This window comes from Rhinoderma darwinii, chromosome 4, assembly GCF_050947455.1.
Source record: "Rhinoderma darwinii isolate aRhiDar2 chromosome 4, aRhiDar2.hap1, whole genome shotgun sequence".
NCBI lineage: Eukaryota > Metazoa > Chordata > Amphibia > Anura > Rhinodermatidae > Rhinoderma > Rhinoderma darwinii.
Window position 1 is genome coordinate 312,623,776 of NC_134690.1, and position 17,015 is coordinate 312,640,790.

Consider the following 17,015-nt stretch of genomic DNA (forward strand, 5'->3'; position numbering starts at 1 on the left):
TGCCAAACAGAGGGAGAATAACCAAAGTTTCCTGGCACAGTTGGAAGCAGATCGAGAGGCTCTAAGGGCACAAGTGCTGTCCAAGGATACGCAGCATTCCAAGCCAAGTGGATGTTCTTCAACACCAGCTGCATTGATGCCGGGTACTCCTGACGTGTTGCAGACAGTTTGCAGAAAATAGCAAAGAGCATGCATAACAGTGATATAAGCTGTGAGGACCATTGCTAAGGGCAACCATCCGGACTCATGGTGGGAATCTTTGAAAGCGGACTATTGTCTGGATGGAAAAGGTGTTCCCAAGCAATGTTGGGCAGCTGTTAAAAAGCCAAGTGTGCTGAATCGCCCAGATGTGGTTGCTAGGAGAAACCAAACCCGACAGCATGTGGCGGCTGTTCAGCAAAAGGAGCGCTGTTGGAGATGCCATCGGGCGGATGGATGTGCACCTGATTGTTCTCTGGTCAGGAGGCCAGAGAGAGCGCAAGAGAAGACACGTGAAGTGTTGGTTGGTGGGATTCCGCTACTGGTCAGTCTGGATCTTCGCCAAGAGTTCTCGTGGGTGCATCCGGACATTTTGCTGTTCGTGAAGAAGGATCCTGAGATGGGTGAGACCGTTCTGATTGACTTTGAAACTGATTTTGGGACTGTGCAGCACAGACTTATAAATTGTCAGGAACTTGATGAGGAGTTTGTGCTGGGAAGGGACTTCCCTCATTTTTGTCAGTTGTGGGAGAAAGGCAATATCTCCGCTAAGCATTGTAGCTATTACAGGGAAAAGTCCTCTGCAGGGTGTGCTGCTCCACTGCCAGAAAGGGAAAATGCACCAGTTGTAATGATGTCAAGTGATAATGTGATTCAGGAAATGCCTGCTAAAAATTACGCACATGTATTTGATGCACAGCGTTTATGTGATGACACTAGTGAAATTTCAAAAATTGTGCCTAACGGGTCTTTAACCCATGAGTATGTCACCAAGCCTGAGCAGGTTAATGCATTGTGTGAATAGGCTGTTAAAGAAACAGCAGCCGAGACAGAAGAGGGGATTAGTTCAAGTGTGCCCCTTGAGGCTGTAGTTGAGAAAGTCGAGCGTGTCAGATGTGATGTGTGTACTGTTACTGATGGTAATCCAGAGGATGTGTCCTTGGAAACAGATGTGTCAGGTGTATCTGAGATTTCCCTAGAGGTTGGGATTGTTGATGGTGGTAACCTGGAGTACAGCCCTGCCATACCTAGTGATGGTGATGAAAATGTGCCAGGTGCAATAAAGGTGACTGCAGCACCTTTAGAAATGTTGCCCCCTACAGGTCATTCCTATGCTGTAGAAACTGAGACTGATGTAACGCTCACTCATTCCATGGGGATGGGGGAAGCACAGGAGGTAGACTTCAAGTCGTGTTCAGTGGATGCTACTATAGTGTATGCTTCGGTCCCTGATATTACATGTGATGTAAAACAGGTTACTAATGGCTCAAGTGTGCCCCTAGAGGTCATGGTTCACAATAACAAGACTGTTGCATGTGATGTGTGCACTGTTCCTAATGGCAACAAGCTGTATATTGCTGCGATGTGTGAGTGGAGTGGTGATAAACTCTACAGGTCTGAGAATGTGGTTGGGGTCACCTCAGAGTCAGCTGAATCCAGCAGCAGTGATCCACCTTTTTATTTGAGCGACCACACCAGTGTGGATGTAGCCCTAAGTGACGCACATGAGTTCCTGGACAGTGGAGTCAGTGAGGTGTGTGCGCTGGTGGCTGTGGCCTCGGTCACTAATGAACCGCCCAGTAGTGAACCAGATGTACATGAAAACATTCCCCTAGAGGTTGGGGCGGTCAATGGTACCAATGAGGACACTACTGCCATGTATAGTGTGAGAAGGGTTACTGCTTCACCCTTAGAAGTTCTGCCCCCTGCAGGTCTTTCACATGTAGACGTTGAGACCCAGGTAGCTCCCACACTTTCCCAGGAGGTAAGGGGAGCAATAGAGGGGGTCTTCCAGGCTTGTTCAATGGATACTGTTACAGTGTGTACTTTAGCCATTGAAGTTGCATGTAACACAAGACAGGTTGCTAAGGGCAACAAGTGGTGCTATACCACTAAGCAGGATGCGGGCCCTAACGCTGCTGCAGAGACGACCACTACCGGGTCTGATAGAAGTAACCCAGAGGGGTCGGGTCAGTGCGGTGAAAAATTGTCTCTGGAGGGACAGTCTGAGCATTTAAATGCTGAGATGAAAAACTCCAAGATGGAGGGGAGTATAGCGTCTGAAGGTGCTTTGGTAGATTGTACGATGAACACTATGAGCCAGGGTCGAAACCAAGTGGTGACACACAAAGCCACTTCATGGATACGGAAAGGTCCATGAATGTAGGGCACCACACATGTAAATACGGCTGTGATCAGCAAAAGCTAGTAGTGCCTACAAGGGATGAGGTTGCTAGGCATGCCAACATAGAAGAGTTGCAGGAGCACCTGTCTAATACACCCGGGGGTGATTATCAAATGTCTGTTACTGTAGGGGTGACCCTAAGTGTGATTATGTCCCAACGGCCTTTATCAAAGGGGGGGGGGGGTGATATGTAGCAGTGCAGCTACTGGACAGTGCAGAAACTCAGGTTTTAAGCAACCAGGGAGCATGTACAGCAGAGAGGGTTTTCTCTTCGGTTGCTTGGGTGTAAAGCTTGGAATAGGGCCTGGTTTGCTGGAGTGTGAAGGAGAAGGGCGGGCTTCCACTCCATACGCAGGCAGTGAAAAGACACACCACCACATTCTGCAGCCCGCCTGTAACCAGGGATGGACTTTGCTCAACAAAGACAGCAGATTACAGGATGGCAAACACCTAGTGGCAGTAAATTAGCACAGAATTAGCATGGATAAAACAACTACATTTTAACAGTAGGTATATTATAAAGTTCATCTATATCAGGTATAATATTAGATTAGCATAAGTTGTTTGAAAAGTTAGTGTCCATTTAAGCTGTGTTCCCCTTCAAGTTTGAACATTATGTTTAGCTTATGCATCGGATAACTCGGATAATGGGTTGCCAGATCAAATAAAACTTTTGCACTCACAATTATTTTTCTAAAGAATATGCCACCCAGTACATTCTCAGCGGGTACCTTAGTTTTTCTAACAAGATTTGTAATGTTTGATAATCAGTGCAAGATTATTTTGCACGCAGCCAATTCTTACAAAAACGTTGACGTTTACATAATGGATGAATGGGGCTTCCAGCAAAAATTACTTGCCATGAGTGTGCCTTCAGTCATGTCGTGACTCTCCGGGTTATATGGCTTTTATCTAGCCCACTTAGTCATTAAAAATAAGAGGGCTTTCCAATGTTTAAAAAAAGCTCCCTTCTACTAACCTGAGCGCCGCTCCATGTAAACACTGCAGTGGCGCTCATTGTATATTTAATTGTATATTCCAGTATATAAATTATAAATAATGCAATTTTTCTTTTTTTTTTATATGTTGTAGCTATTTGTTTTTATTTATAATACCTTTCCTTGGGGTGGCCATATTGGAGATACACACTTTCTTCCCGTATAGACAGTACAGCAGGGTGTATGTGCTGTAGACTAGAGCTACATGGCATGGGCTAACCTTGCAACTAATGATAGTGAATGTGTTTGCGTTGTGACCTACAAATTTACGTGACATGACTCTCGGCAGAATACAAACTTGCCTTATATAGACTTACAAAAGTACAATTCACCCACCAGTGAGGTACAGTTGCAAAAAAAGTAAGTGGAATTACTGTACCTGTATTCCTGCATTGATTGCTAATAAAATGTGGTCTCATTCTTATCTAAGTCTCAATTATAAATGTCAAACTCAATCTAACTAAACGTATAACACACAAACTATTATACTGCTTATGCATTTTATTGAGAACATTGAGTAAATCTCCACAGTACATGGAGAAAAAGTTAGTTGACAAGAAAATCTGAGAGCGATAGAGAAGTAAGAAATAAGAAAGATATGGTCACGGAGAGCCTAGACAGAAGAGCTAAAGATTGACTTTTAGATTGGCCATTTTAAAGGCTAACTGCCATCAAGGAACCAACTTACAAGTTATTAGCCACACTAGAAATGCATACTAATAACACATCATTCTATTTACAAGCTTTAAGTTGTCTAGAATATCATGTCTGTTTCCAGTAAACTGGGTAATCTTATCTCAGAACTTGAAGGCCTGGTAAGGAGACCAGCAGTCTGATATTCAGAGAATACTGTTTAAGAACAAACCTTAGCTAGCAAGATTATATAAAATACATTTCAGAGGCAAAGTATAAATATATGTAGCATAAGCATATAATATTGGCAATGGATTATTAGCAGAAGCTATAATGATTATTTTTCTTTCTCGAAGTGTTACTGACTTCTTCAAGAGATAATTTCCAAAATGTATTTTAATTAAGGGAATCAGATTGGAAGTATCGGTTCACAGGTGCTTTGCCCATTAAATAAAGGCACATAAAGCCTGGTTGCTAACAATTATTTTCTAAAAAGATTGGTTAGTGTAAACCATGCCTCGAGGCAAACAACTTTCAAGTGACATTTTATAGAGATGCATGAAGCTGCTAAAGCATTGCTAAAGAGCTCGGTGTACATTATCCACGTCCGAAACGTCAGTGTAACGAGTGGGGTCCCGCTCGTTTAACCACTTAGATGCCCTGGCCCGCTGTGACGTTGCATTAGTTCCCCCGTGATGCGATCACAGGGTGTTGATGGTTGGCATGGAGGCCTGGGGTACATCTTTGTACTCCTATGAAGCTCTTCCTCCGGCAGGGCTTCACAGGAGATTGTCAGTATAACAATACACTGCAATACAGTATATCGCGCAAGCGATCCAACGATCGCTGGTTCAAGTCCCCTAGGGGGGACTAATAAAAAAAAAAAGTTAAATACAGTTATATATAAAAAATAAAAATATTAACAGTTCAAAACAACTTTTTTCCTATTTTCCCCAAAGCACAATGTAAAATAAATAAATAAATTAACATATCTGGTATCGCCGTGTCTGTAAAAGTCCCAACTATTGCAATGAGATTAATTACCCTGCACGGTGAGTGCCTTAAAAAAAAACAAAAAAAAACGCCAGAATCGCTGTTTTGTTGGTCGTTTCTTCTCTCAGAAAAACTTGAATATAAAGTTGAAAAAAAGTCTCATGTACTCCAAAATGCTACCAATAGAAACTACAGCTCGCTACGCAAAAAATTAGCCCTCATTCCGTTCAATCGGCGGTATGGCTCTCAGAATATAACGACGAAACACACATTTTATTTTGAACAATCAATTTTTTCAAATAAAAGTAGTAAAACATCAAAAAACTATATAAATTTGGTATTGCTGTAATCATATTGACCTGCAGAATTGAGTTAACATGCCGTGCTTTCTGCACGTTGAATGCCGTAAAAACTAAACCCCCAAAAATTGCAGAAGTCAATGTTTTTTTCACATTCCACCCAACAAAGAAATGTTTTCCAGTTTCCCACTACATTATATGGTACCCTAAATGATGCAGTGAAAATGTAAACCTCGCCCCACAAAAAAAATACGCCCTCATACAGCTATGTCGACAGAAAAATAAAAACGTTATCACTTTTGGAAGGTGCATAGGAAAAAAACTAAGGTGAAAATAGCAAAAATGGCTGCGATGGGAAGGGGCTAATACTCTGGGGACCGCGACCTGGGAATCCGACTGAGAAAGACCATATCCCCCGGAGGTTCTGGTGAAGATTGGGGATATTCCTTAGACTACACACCTCAGTTTAGCCAGCTTTAAACCATTTGCGGTTAAAGGGAACCTGTCACCAGAATTTCACCTATTAAACCAGCAATACCTGGTGGTAGTGGGTGAAAAATCATTTCTATATAACCTATAATTGTCTTCTTAGTCGGCTCTGAAGCTTTACTATTCAGATTTTTAGTGTTCCCACACCGTATGCAAATGAGCAGAAAAGAGTCAGATCTTCGTTTGAAAAGAGTCAAATCTTCGTTTGAAAAGAGTCATATCTTCGTTCCTCATGTCTTTCCGAGTTTTTCCCGCCTCCTTACTTTTGATTGACAGCTCCTCGCCTTCCCCCAGCTCACAAGATCCCGTGCTTGTGCATTGATGTCCTCTTCTGGTGCGTGCGCACAAAGGGACACCGGATTATTGCGATAAAAGGCGCAAAATGTTTGCAGACCGTTATTTACAGTCGGAGGAGGAGTTTAGGAGAGGGGATAACGGCAATGAACTTTTTATAGCAGCGGCCAGTGAGGGATAAGTAAAGTTCAATATGTGAAATGCTGGTGACAGGTTCCCTTTAAGGATTTACTACCCGATGGGAATAGCAATATGCAATAATAGTCCTACCTCTGGGGCCAACACCTATTGGGAGAACAGAGGTATTGTGAACATTCTAATTAAGCCTTTATATTATATATTATTTCAAAATAAAAAAGATGACTTAAAATGCTGCTTTTATTGTAAGTAATCACCTCGAGATGTAGAGGCGTTGGTGGCTTCCAATGACCACTAATAGTTTTCATAGTTAACCAAAATACCAAATCTAAAGATTGTAAGGAACTTTGCTCATAATTTAATGCTTACATTTCTTATTTTTGGAGATATTTTGGTCAACAATGTCTAATTTTGCTAACCATAATAGGATACTTTCAAGCAAATTTGGGGCATCTGTGGTATTTTCATTCCAAAAATATTAGAATACATATTTATATATCTAAGAAAATTTGTTATTTGATCTATTTATTAATCACTTATGCAATAGCTGGCTGAGTCATGTCTGACTTGCAGACCGCAGTCTTCCTGATACATTCCTGTGTGTCTAGATTGTTTCTGATTTATAGTTTTTGCTCTAATCTTCAGTGTGTCTGTATTACTTGATCCGTTCATTTTTAAGGACCACATTTATGGAAATATAAATTAATATGAGATGGTCACTGTATAGCTACTTCACAATGGTAAAAATGTATTATTAGACTATACTAGGAAAATCCTCCTATGAAACAGAGTCCATATTGGTACAGAATTCCTGTTCGTGTGAAACACAGTTTCAATTTTGCTAATTTATTTTTAAAGATTAGGGTATGTGCACACACACTAATTACGTCCGTAATTGACGGACGTTTTTCGGCCGTAAGTACCGGACCGAGCACAGTGCAGGGAGTCGGGCTCCTAGCATCATACTTATGTACGATGCTAGGAGTCCCTGCCTCGCTGCAGGACAACTGTCCCGTACTGAAAACATGATTACAGTACGGGACAGTTGTCCTGCAGCGAGGTAGGGACTCCTAGCATCGTACATAAGTATGATGATAGGAGCCCGGCTCCCTGCACTGAGTTCGGTCCTGTACTTGCGGCCGAAATACGTCCGTCAATTACGGACGTAATTAGTGTGTGTGCACATACCCTTATTGTTCCAGCATTACACAAATTGAGAAATCCTATCACTGGCATCATAATTTTTTACTCCTTTTGTATCTACTTTTGCTAAAGTATTAGAATTAAATGCATTATACTTCTTAAGGGTGTATTCTTAGGGTATGTTCACACGGCCAAATTTCAGACGTATACGAGGCGTATTATGCCTCGTTTTACGTCTGAAAATACGGCTCCAATACGTCGGCAAACATCTGCCCATTCATTTGAATGGGTTTGCCGACGTACTGTGCAGACGACCTGTTATTTACGCGTCGTCGTTTGACAGCTGTCAAACGACGACGCGTAAAAATACAGCCTCGTCAAAAGAAGTGCAGGACACTTCTTTGGACGTTTTTGGAGCTGTTTTCTCATAGACTCCAATGAAAACAGCTCCAAAAACGGACGTAAAAAACGCCGCGAAAACGGCGCGAAAAACGCCGCGAAAAATGCGAGTTGGTAAAAAAACGTCTGAAAAGCAGGGTCTGTTTTCCCTTGAAAACAGCTCTGGATTTTCAGACGTTTTTGTTGACTACGTGTGAACATACCCTAAGGGTATGTTCACACGTAGTCAACCAAAACGTCTGAAAATCCAGAGCTGTTTTCAAGGGAAAACAGACCCTGCTTTTCAGACGTTTTTTACCAACTCGCATTTTTACCAACTCATTTTTTTACCAACTCGTTTTTGGAGCTGTTTTCATTGGAGTCTATGAGAAAACAGCTCCAAAAACGTCTGAAAGAAGTGTCCTGCACTTCTTTTGACGAGGCTGTATTTTTACGAGTCGTCGTTTGACAGCTGTCAAACGACGACGCGTAAATAACAGGTCGTCTGCACAGTACGTCGGCAAACCCATTCAAATGAATGGGCAGATGTTTGCCGACGTATTGTAGCCATATTTTCAGACGTAAAACGAGGCATAATACGCCTCGTATACGTCTGAAATTTGGCCGTGTGAACATACCCTTAGAAGTCTGCAGGTAAACCGTCTGAGTTATTTTCTCACAATGCACTTCAGAAACATATGATTTGCAATATATTTTCCCTCCACGTTGATCGTGACAACCAACTGTTGGATCACAAACCTGGCTGTATGTACAGGAATCCTTTTTTCCAGTTTACGGTTATCGCTGGCTGTGTTCAGACTAACAGGCCTCCCAGTTTTCATCATCGACCACGGACTTAGCTGCCAGGTACCTGCAAGTTGCTGCCATCATACCACTACCTTAATGTAGCTAGTTGGAGACAGACTGTATGAAGCTGTAGTGACAAATTGAGATCCAAGAGAATAGTTAAACTAAGCCAAGGTCAGGGTCACAAGCAAAGGTTCAGAAACTAAGGTCAGGTACATGGATAGTCAATCACCTAATACTCAATGACCTAATTCTCTGGCACCTGATGGTGCTCAGAAAGAGGATTATGAAGACAGTCCAATTGGATCATAAGACAGCAGAGGGAAGGTGGTTCCTCATACAGACCACTAGAGGCAGCTTTGGGGCTTGTACTGCATGCCAACCACTGGAGGGAGCTCCGACTTTGGAAATGGCTAAAAGATGATACCGGACACATTTAGTAGTCGCTTGGTGATGCTTTGTTACATGTTGTCGCCAAAGCTCCATTAACTCCTATTCACTTCTATCAGAGTTAAGGAAACCACCAGGCTCAGCGAGCTCAGTTGTTTCCATAATCCCAGCCCCCTGGCCACTGAGTCTCTGCATGGATGTGGTGGCCATCGGCACCTTAACCAGACGGGGATAGTGTTGGGGAATCTCCATTCTTGAGATAGATGTCGGTTCCAGCTCTGGGACCCGCACCCATCAGACACTTATGGGATATCCTGTGGATAGGCCATAAACGTCTGAGATGGGAATGCCCATTTAAGAAATAAATCTGCACTAAACTTCAGACTTATTTATATATAAACAAAAATGCAAACACTTGTTGCCAGGTATTGTATATGGGGGCACTCTTCGCTAATATTGTATGCGGAGAATTTCTTGGCACCAATTTTTTACGGGGGTACTCAATGTCTGGGGCACTATATATGGTGCCACTGCCTTGTATAGTATTTAGGTACAATTTTTTTTTAAAAAACTTAGATTTCATTCAGATGGCAGTACTTATTTTGCATCAGTATGTGTAAGGCAAAACCAGGGTAGGTCCATAACAGGGAAGAGTTATAAAGCTTTTCGTTATACTTGTTTGTGTAGGTTCCAGTTTGGATTTAGGCTTTCAAATACTAATGCAAAATACTGACTTGAATACACAAGCGTGAAAGGAGCCTTAGGCTAAAAGCTTAGTTAAAGTATTTTCAGAAAGCCTCCAGCTTACTTTACCATCTGTGTATAGGAAAGATATAGGTGGACTGGAACAGCGGAGGGCAACTAAATTATTAAGGAAATGGGTGGACTGCAGTACAGAGAAAGATTATGAAATTTGGAATTATTTAGTTTAAAAAAAAAAGACATTTTAGGTGTAATCTAATAACTTTGTACAAATATATGAATGGACAGTACAGAGATCGGTCTAATAATCTAATGCATCTAGGCCCTATATCTAGGGGTCATCCACTATATGTAGAGTTTTACCTTAAAAAAAGAAGTTGTTGTTTTTTTTGTAAGACGCCTTGCACACCACGGTTTAGTTTACTGTTCGATACATTTTATTCTCCATATATGTATGTTGTGGTATTTTACATGGTCACGTTATTGATGGAGTCTATGTGTCTCCCAGGTTCCTTGTTTATGCTGAGGAAAGGTATTTGGCAAGAGTTAAATCTTAGCTCTAGCCTAAGTCCTGATGAGGTGTAACTGGCTAGGTGAGCTATGTAACCAGGCTGTGCTGTTCACTTGGTCTCCTGGGGAGGGAGAAGTCAGATCTCTCTGAGAAGACATTGATTATCCTGTGCAAGGAAACTGCAGGTACTGTAAAGACTGTTTTGTGTGACAGGTATGAGATTAGCTCAGCCTAGTCCTAATAGTAAGGGACAAACTTTGGTTTAGCTAGTTCATGGACAAGGCTACGGATTTTGTGTTTTATGATTTTTGTTATTTTTGTAAACTGCAACCTGGCAAGGAGGTCAGTTTAAATGAATTTCTGTCTCTTGGTTCCTCATTTAGTGCAGACCACCCCCTACCTTTTACCCCAGGAAAAGGTGATCCCGGAAGACAAAGACTGGTTTTCACATCTGGTGGAGAATGCGGGCATTCTAATGTCTGTAGCCCACAAATATGGAGGACATTTTAAAGGCTGTGCTGCAAGCCACTACAGTCTAACAACAGGCAACTAAAGTGCAGCAAGTAACAAATAAAGAGACTGATAATCTAACACAAGCTCTGGCAGCGCAAAGTACTGCCTTAATATAAATGCAAAATAATGATTGTGCTGTTTTGGCAGAGGTGGTGCAACGCCTTACAGAGCCCCAGAGCCTACTGAAAGTGGACGCGTGGAAAGGAGATCTTGTAATAGCTCCTTTTCTGAGTTGAGAAGCTCAGAAGTCTTATTATGATTTGGACCCTGCAGATACTACAGCAAGCTTAAGGCTGAGATTTTGGCATGTTCGGGGGGGTCACCTCAACAGTCCATATTCAGATGGTGCACTCTTGGGCTTACCAGTCAAACAAACCAGCTCGCTCTCAGATGTATGACTTAATACACTTGACAAAGAAGTGGTTACAGCCAGATGTTTTTTTCTGCTCCAGAGGTTGTGGACTGTGTTGTTGTGGACAGATATTTGAGGGTGCTTCCGCCAGAACTATGCAAGCCGGTTATGCATAGTGATCCTAAAAGTGAGGATGAGCTAGTCTCTCTGGTGGAAAAATATGCAGCAGCAGAGGACCTGATAAAGAAATCTGAGACTCGTATATCCAAAAGGTGGTCTCTTCTAACACTGTTAGTAAGATTAAGTCTACTAAAAAAGGAGCAAGGTTAAGATTTGGAGACTGGCCTGAAAGGTGAGAAAGACCAAAAGACTGACTTGCAATGATCTGAGCCTATTAAATGCTTCCGGTGTAAGGGCCCAGGACATATTGCTGCTAACTGTCCTTTAACCCCTTACCGCTCCATGACGTACTATTAAGTCATGCTGAGCGTATCGTTCGTGCTCAGTGAAGTAATAGTACATCATGGGAATAACTGCCATCCCCCCCATTCCTTCACATCTATGAGCTGTGACAACTGGTGTCACGTACAACAGTTGTCACAGCTCCTTCCGCAGGTGCCAATTGCAGGCTGCCGATTGTTGCTATGGCAACCGGAGGCCTAACAATGGCCTCCGGGTCTGCCATCTACAGAAGCCTAGTAGGTCCTGCCAAATGCAGGACGCACTAAGCTTGCTATCAATGAGTAAGGGTATGTTCACACGGCAGCGTCCGTAACGACCGAAATTACGGGACTGTTTCCAGGAGAAAACAGCCCCGTCACTTCAGCCATAACGGCATGTGCAGGCGCTTGAACGCCGCGTCCATTACGGACGTAACTGGAGCTGGTTTTCCATGTAGTGCAGTGTATTAGAATAGCGATCAGAGCTTCATGCCTTCAAATTCCCTTCTGGGACTAAAAAAAAGTTAAAAAAGTATATAAATGAAAAACTAAACGTTTTAAAGTAGTAAAACGAAAAAAAGGATAGGTAGCTACTATAAAATATAACCTTTAATATTTACCCCTAAAATCAGGTGTATACAGGACAAACAAGAAAAATAAACGGTATGTGGAGACCTCTAGTGTACGATCACTGGAAGAGCCCCTAATAAATCCACCGAAAGTAAAACAGTAGTATGCACAGCAAGGAGATCAGATGCATATTAAATATACCAAAATCAGCACAACATGAGTTAATGTGTACTGAAAAATAGGGGGAATCTTACCAGAATTAACGTTGGCTGTTTGTGCTCAAAGCGTTTAGATGGAGAAACGCAGACGCTTGGCTAGCGTTGGTCTGTGGAAAGAGGAGACAGTTATAGCCATCCCTATGTCACACTAAGGCCCCATGCACACGACAGTATTTTTCATCAGTAGCCGTCCGTATTTACGGAAGCTCCTATACACTTCTATGGGAGAGTCCTTGCCGTAATTAGGCAGCACGCACACGACAGTATTTTTCATCAGTAATTCCTGACAGTAATTACAGACCCATTAATTTCTATTGGCCACGGACACCTTCCAATATTTTTACTGATGGGTGTCCGTACTGAAAAAAATCATAGAACATGTCTTATCTGTCAGTACCTGTCAGTAATTACGACAAGGACTCTCCCATAGAAGTCTATGGGAGCTTCAGTAAATACGGACGGCTACTGATGTGCATCCGTAAACCGTTCGTATTTATGGAAGCATTGCTAGGCAACATGTTGATGATATCATTTGCAACCTCCCTCTTTTTGTAAGGATCCGTATATACGGATGAAATACAGATGCAATACGGACCGTATATACGGACACCCTTCTGTATATACAGATGAAATACGGATGCTTACTAATCCGTATTTACGGACAGTATTTCGGGATAGTTGAAAATACTGCCGTGTGCATGAGGCCTAAGCCTGGGTTCACATGACCATGTTACGTCCGTAATGGATGGAACGTATTTCGGCTGCAAGTCCCAGACCGAACACAGTGCAGGGAGCCGGGCTCCTAGCATCATAGTTACGTACGATGCTAGGAGTCCCTGCCTCGCTGCAGGACAACTGTCCCGTACAGTAATCATGTTTTCAGTACGGGACAGTAGTTCCACAGAAAGGCAGGGACTCCTAGCATTGTACATAACTATGATGCTAGGAGCCCGGTTCCCTGCACTGTGTTCGGTCCGGGACTTGCGGCCGAAATATGTTCCGTTCATTACGGACGTAACATGGTCGTGTGAAACCCAGCCTTAGACTGAGAGAACAACAGGGCAGAAATTCAGACCTGTTTATCTGACCATAAACAGGAAAGAGGCCCCAGGGAACCCTACCCTATACTACACAACCCCTACATATATCTGTGCATTATCCCAACGCATTTCATCCCTCACGGGACTCATCTGGGGATTTTGGAAAAATTGGTAGAAGAATTAGTGAACATTTTAAATATATAAAAATTTCAAGAGGAAAGTTTCTGAGGAGTTCAGGCAAAAAAATTAAACACTTCAAAGGGATTCCACACTGACAATTTTGTAGAATAGACCAAACATAGGACCTATAAACGGCGCTGCTATAACGAAGTTGGAGAGGTCGATGTAATATAAATAATTTGTTTAATGGGCTACGCGTTATAACATCGAACCGATGTTTTCATCAGGCCATGTAAAAAACATAAATTACTACCGCTTATATACACAAGATACAATTGGGAAGAAGAAAAAAAAACGCCAAATCTGTAGAGGTCAAAGATCAGTGGTGACGTCATACATTGTTACTTGAAAACACAAAATATAACCGCAGTTAAAAAAGTACAATTCAAATGCAATTTAACTATATGAAATATTATAAGAAGATACTAAAAATATTAGCAGGGGAAAATACAATAAAAAATAAAAGTTAAAAATTAATAAAATAAAAACAAATAACAATTGATGCGTTAATACCTGGAAGGGAATGTATTCAATATAAATGTATAAATACTACTCACGAATAGTCACTGTAATCATGGGGGATCCGAGCGATATATTCAAAACATAACTGTTTAAAGAACTATTGCAGTGTAAATCTGACAGGAACGTCACTGTTGTCAAGGGAACAGGCAACTACGGTGCATGACGGGGAAGGAGAAAAGGGAGCTGAAGGAGGGGAATTACGGAACTCCAAGACATAGATTACGACAATTTAGATACATATGTTGAAGAATTATGATATCTGAGTGATGTAGGTTGTTAGTGGGGTAAAAAGGAAGTGGAAAGTATATATAATTGTAACTTTTTGGAAAGTAACATTTGAATTTGATAAACAACGAACCTTAATACAAATTTAATACAATATTTTTATAAAAACAGGGGATGCAGCGTGCTATTCAATATCACTTATGAATGCTCACATGTTTGTATTAGAGAAACATTAGTACATTGAGTGTAAGCAAATTACATATATCGGTATAGAAAAAATGAATATAGTAGGAATAGTAGATATAGTGGATAATAGTGTGTGAAAAAAAACACCGAAACAAAAGGAAGGCATAATTATATACAATTGCTGAATGCTGTTAATAAATATATATATGTTTTCTCAGTCAAGGGAGGATTCGGTTATGTCATTTAGTCCCCCTGGATTCAAACACCACAATTTAAATATCCAATAGTTTTCTCGTTGTTTTAGTTTAATAAACCTATTGGGTGTTTCTGGTGGAATTTGTTCAATCGGTGTAATTTTGATGGAGTCAAAATTGCAGTTATGTGTGTTTGTAAAGTGACTTTACACTTTTAAAAAAAATCCTTTTTTAACATGAAATCGATGTTTGTTAATTCTATTGCGTAAAGTCTGTGTGGTCCTGCCGATGTATTGAAGGTTGCAAGAACATTGCAGTAGGTAAATTACGAATTCACTCTTAGGGTATGTTCACACTGCTTTTTTTAACAATTTTTTTTACGCGGAAACCGCGCCGCAAAACTCTCCAAAAACTGGCCGAAAATGCCTCATATTGAATTCAATGGGAGGCTGAGGCGGTTTTCTCACGAGAGCGGTAAAACCGGCTCGCAGGAGAAAGAAGGAACATGCCCTATCTTCGCACGGTTACGCCTATGACCACCCATTGACATCAATGGGATGCAGAGAAAGCGTATTTCGCAGCGTTTTATGCCCGCGGCGCTCAATGACTTCCAAATGGAATTTTGAGGCGGATTTTCCGCCTGCAAAAAACTCTTTGTGAACCAAGCCTTACAGTTCAAAAAGGTCTGTATTAGGAAGGACTCCGATGTTACAGATGATTGAAAATTGTTAGTTCGCTGTGTTAGGTTCTTGCAGCAGAGGCGTCTGGATTGCCCGCATCTGTATGAGCCGCATACTGTGGGTAGCACACTATCATCACTTGGAGTTTTTTTTGTGTTTGTTGCAGAGCCTACTTGGGCCAGGATGTTACCAAGAGTCTGAGATCTTCTGAATGTTATACTGGGGTTATCAGGGATTAGGTCTTTGAGAAATGGATCACTCTTCAAGATGTGCCAGTGTTTTTTTTATTTCAAAGTTGTTTTTATTAAGATTTTCCAAAAGCATACTGTATAAAGACATGCCAAACATATGTTACAGTGTTACATAAAGGTCATACGATGCAGAAAGGAATATATCTTACATCGATACATTCTCCAACCTGGAGTTAAGTCGAGAAAGCGAATGACATAAATCAATTATCATTATGGCAAATAAGTGATTTGGAAAAACACTAATTCACATAACTTTCTTGGTCAAGGGGGGGAAAACATGGAACAGGGGTGAGGGAAAGTAAGGAAGGCCAAGGAGGGAAGGGAGTAGGTTCTGGAGTTTGGTCAGCTGATACCAATGCTGCTGGTGATAATAAGTACAAAGCATAATGTAGATAATGGGTATATCTTCTAGAGTGAGACAACCATATAAGAATGTTGAAAACCACGTTCCATCCATGGATGCCATATTCAAAGATATTTTTGCCTAGTTAACAATTCCCAATGCGCTAATTCCTCCAACCGCCCCAGTTCCGATACCTTAGCTTCCCACTGAAGCATTTATGGTGGTACCGTGGATCTCCATAAGGCCGGTATAAGCAATTTAGCTGCTGTAATCAGCAAAGTGGGTAGGCAATGCTTCTTCAGGGTAAAATCGTGAGTGGGTTTCCACAACAAAATTAACTCTGGCGTAAGTTTCAGATTCATAAAGCATATGTGGTTGATCTTACTCTCAATCTGTTGCCAAAAGGGCACAATAAGGGGACATTCCCACCAAATGTGTAGATAAGTACACCGTGAAGCATTGCATCTCCAACATAAATCCGAAACTGCAATATCTATAAAATGCAATACCACAGGTGTCTTATACCACCTAGTTAAGAGTTTGTATGAGCTTTCCTGTATTCTAGTACACCTAGAAAAACCTAATGCATTAGACAATATAAATCTAGTTTCGGGTTCTGTCACCCCTAGTTTATCAAAGGCCAAGGAAATGCTCCTCTGAGGGTTGTCATTTAGTAAAGAGGAGACTTTGATGTGATGTGGGATTTCCCAGGGATCAGATGTTAGTGTAGAATTCTGATGTAAATAGCAAGGGACCAAACTCAAAGGCATATGTAAGGAAGGCATATTGAGAAAGTTCAATTTAGCATGTAGATCTTGCCACACCAGGATAGTACCCTTCAAAAGAACACTAGAAAAGTAATCAAGGTTCAAACTTTTTGCGAGACTCCACAGGGCCCTTTTTTCCCATCCTAGCATTAAAGTATGTTCTATCTCTGTATATAAAGTAGACTGAAAGGAATGTTGCACTAAGAGCCATCTGTTCAAGTAATTAGCAATATAATACGTATGAATGTCAGATAATCCCATCCCCCCCATCTTGACAGAATTAATCAATTGTATATGCCTATGTCTGAGTCTCTTCTTGTTCCATAGAAAGCTCTAACATATTTGTCTCACTGATAGGAAGAACGATTTAGGTAGC

General features: G+C 41.4%; 1 protein-coding gene and 1 long non-coding RNA gene across 2 annotated transcripts in view; one reads left to right on the top strand and one right to left on the bottom strand.

Annotated features, from left to right (window-relative positions):
* LOC142759936 (uncharacterized) overlaps positions 1-14,160 on the bottom strand; it is an 88,512-nt gene extending 74,352 nt beyond the window's left edge. Inside the window, exons 1-2 of the long non-coding RNA XR_012883217.1 lie at positions 14,029-14,160; positions 12,288-12,358 (exon numbers count right to left, since the gene is read on the bottom strand). This is a non-coding gene — a long non-coding RNA (uncharacterized LOC142759936). The remainder of the gene's footprint in view (positions 1-12,287; positions 12,359-14,028) is intronic.
* The window catches only part of WDR27 (WD repeat domain 27), a 755,361-nt gene that overhangs the window by 445,540 nt on the left and 292,806 nt on the right, over positions 1-17,015 (top strand). The window lies entirely within an intron of this gene.